This window comes from Triturus cristatus, chromosome 2_1 (assembly GCF_964204655.1).
Source record: "Triturus cristatus chromosome 2_1, aTriCri1.1, whole genome shotgun sequence".
Taxonomy (NCBI): Eukaryota; Metazoa; Chordata; class Amphibia; order Caudata; family Salamandridae; genus Triturus; species Triturus cristatus.
Genome location: NC_140581.1, coordinates 560,180,125 through 560,183,941, shown reverse-complemented (window position 1 = coordinate 560,183,941; position 3,817 = coordinate 560,180,125).

The following is a 3,817-nucleotide window of genomic DNA, read 5'->3' as shown; positions in this document are numbered from 1 at the left end:
AAATTCCGCCCACCCCTACTCTAAACCCATACTAACATCACTTGCACAGCTATGCTACAGTGGCCAGTATCCTACAGTGCCCAGAGAACATCAGTTTACAGCAATCAGCTCACGGTTTCATCCCCGAGTGTACGGGCACCTCACCTCAGCACCGTCTCACTCTGGGCAAAACAGCACTTTCACACCGGTAAGGGTGAATACATCACTTCACACTCCCTGTGTAGCACACCCTAACCACCCCACAGACCTCACAGCACTCCTACCCTCCTCTTTCCAACTCTAGGAAAAGAATAGGAAACAGGAGGCTAGGAGCACTGTAACCTCTGTGGGGGAGTGCGAAGTGAAGTAGTCACTCCTAACGGACTGAAAGTGCGGTATTGCTCAGAGTGACATGGTGCTGAGATGAGATGCTGCTACACTCGGGTATGAAACCGAGAGCCTAAACCGTGAGGTCATTGCTGTAAAGTGATGTGCTCTGGTCTTTGGAGCATACCTGTGAAAGTAGTGTTAGAAGGCGTTTATACCATAGAGCGAGTGGGAAGCGAACTACTGACCTCTACTTTGGATTTATACTATATCGGAAGTGGAAAATGAAGTACTCACACCTACCGGTGTGAAGAGTCGGGATCAAACCGAGCTGATTGTTTTAAAGTGATGGGCTGTGGGCACTGTAGCATACTGGCCGCTGTAGTATAACTGTGTAAGTAGTGTTAGTATGCGTTTATACTATACAGGGAGTGGGAAGCGAACTACTCACCCCTACCGGTCTGAAGACTCGGGGATTAAACAGTGAGCTCATTGCTGTAAAGTGATGTGCTCTGGGTGCTGTAGCATACCTGTGGAAGTAGTGTTAGTTTGCATTTATAAAATATAGGGAGTGGGATGCAAACTTCTCCCCCCTACCGGTCTGAAGACTCGTGGATTAAACCGTGAGCTCATTGTTGTAAAGTGATGTGCTATGGGCGCTGTAGCATACCTGTGGAAGTAGTGTTAGTTATCGTTTATACAATACAGGGAGTGGGAAGCGAACTACTCACCCCTACCGGTCTCAAGACTCGTGGATGAAACAATGAGCTCATTGCTGTAAAGTCATGTGCTCTGTGTAGTATTCCAATGTAAGTCATAGTAGAATGTTATATGTAATGCTACTATAATGTAAGTATGTAATGTTAGAATGTAGGGCTGTCATGAGGGGAATCTTGGGGAGTTTGTACACGGTGCTGACTAAGACGGTTACCTTGATGTCTGCTCCTGTTGGTGGCTGTTTAAGCTCTCTTCTTTCCCTGCAATAAATCTACTTATCGGATCCACTGCTGTCTGCCTCTTCACTACATAAATTTGGCGACGAGCAGGAGAAGGTAAAAAGAAGGCAGCACTCACCAATATTTCGAGCTTCCTTGCGTTCTGCTGAAGACCCGTTTTCTTCGTGAAGCTGTTCCTACTCATCCCAGGGTCATCGGCTGATCGAACTATGTGATCCTACCTCTGGTAGGATTTCTATTTTTTGATTTTGGGCTTCCTCTGCCTCTTCACCACACTCTGGTTGCTGTACTACAGTGTGCAAGTAGTATTAGTATGCGTTTATACTAATTCTGTAGTTATGCAGTAACCAATGCATCATGGCCCTATGGAGCACCACCTCCCAGGCGCAGCTCATACAATGTCCCGGGGTGTGCATCCGCGGGACATTTATGTTTGCTATTACAGGGCGGGAGCATTGCTTCCACCTTGTGATAGTAAATTCTTGTTTGCCTCGTTGAAGCGAGAGGAGGAAAACCTTGTATCGCTTCAATAAAGCGGATCTGGATGGTAAAAATGGAGAAAAAAAAATTAAGTGGGGTCTCACCCTTTCTTTTAAATGAGCCCACTGGTGGGTAATGTTCCTGGGTCAATCCTATTATTATATTGCGGGGTCTCTGCAGCACTGGGGATCTTAATCTCACATGTAAATTAGGCGCGGGAGGGCACAGAGATGTTTTGCAGCCTAGGGGATCGACACCTCCCTGGGTATTGTTTACAAATTGTTCGGGGGGGCTTCGAGGCCAACTCAAGACCGGGGATCGGCAACCTCCGGGGCTTTACTTAAATATGCAGGGTGGCCCTCGCCAGTCCTTGAAGCCTCGGTGGCCCTAGGCAGTGCCTTATTGGTTCTGTAATCTCACGGGCAGTACTCATGGTGTTATAAAGTGATACACTGAAAGAACCTTTGCCGTTGTAGAATTACCCAGGCTTCATTTATTTAATAGTCTGTTGGTTTATATTTGGTAGGTGCACCGCAAAATTAAAAATGTTTTCCCTCATAACCTACTATCAACCGCCGATTATCAGAATAAACCACAGGCAAGTGTTGTCCGAAAAAGAAGACCCATACACTCACTTATTTATTGGTAAAAAAATAACTTTTATTAAAACAACGCAAATAAATGGAAACTTAACTTTAGTCGAACAACAGTAAAACATGAAAGAAGTGGATGGGACTCCACTGGAAGCAGCGTACAAAACCTGCAAGAGAAAAAAGAAACATAAGTATATGTGCTATGTCCAAGAGAACAAGCATTTGCAATGCAATAGGTCTCGCATTAACGCGAGTTTAAGCTATTGGCATTTTAAATGACAATGCCTTTTATTAATGTTTTAAAAACAAAAACAAAAATAAAAGGCATTGCTATTTGCATTGTCAATAGCTTAAACTCACGTAAATGCGAGACCCAATGCATTGCAAATGCCTGTTAATTGCTGGCAGGTCTACGACCAGGAGGGACCCGGCCTACTTAAAGCCCTGCACACTGTACGTTTTCAAGCAAGCGCCCTGCTCACAGTATGAGGTTCCTATCCCTAAAACTCACCACCATTGGATCACCACATGAGACCAGAGGCAGCCTTAAGCCACGCTCATGAGCTGGCATCAGAAAAGAGTCAATACCAGCACGCGCTCTGAAGTTCTCGTAAGGCGCCACTTAGGCGCTCTAGAAACGTCAAAATAAATACAATGAAATAACAAGCCCGGGAGTTGTGTGCGGGGGCGAGCGCGCCCAATTTGTTTTAAAAAAACCACACAAGTGGTGCTCAGAGGCGTTTGAGTGAGTGCGCTGGCGATGAGCGGGTGTGTGATAGCGCATCCTGCTCTTTTTCAAAGCACATACTCGTGCTTGTGGCGTGTGGCTGTGCACTCCCGCAAGCCGTATGCCGCCACAAGCACGAGTATGTGCTTTGTAAAAAGAGCTGCACGACTAATAAAGGTCTCGTAAGCAGTGCATGCGCACTGCATAGGCGAGACCTAAAAAGAAAGGTAGTCAGAATGAAAGGAAGAAAGTGAGAATGGGACAGAGAGCGAGTGGGTGGAAGGGAGAAGGGGAGGGAGAGTAAAAAAAACAGAGGGAGGAGGAGAGAGAGCGTCAGCCTTCTACACCCAGCCCTCACTGTTCAACTCCCGTCACCCGTGTGTCTGGGATGCTGGGGTCCGCGAGAAAGAGTGCAGTCCAGCAAGTCTTTCAAATGAAACAGAGATATGAATGAGGCCAGAGATTATATTATTATCTACGGCAACATCGCTTGTCTGCACCTGTGCACCCAGGCTGCTGCACCCCAGCCCCTTCCCCCGCACTGTGCTCAATTGCAGCTCCTGCGCACCGAGCCATCACTGCTCACCTGTCACAACCGGTGTGTCCAACGACGTGCCGGGGCAAGCTCCAACTCCGGGGTGCCGCTCTTAGGGTGGCAGAGCAGGTCTCCGGTCGGGGACGGTGTCTTGATGCCATGATGGAAGGTGTCAGAATGCCCAGGGCCTCATCACGGGCTGCGCATCCGCTCAGCCGAT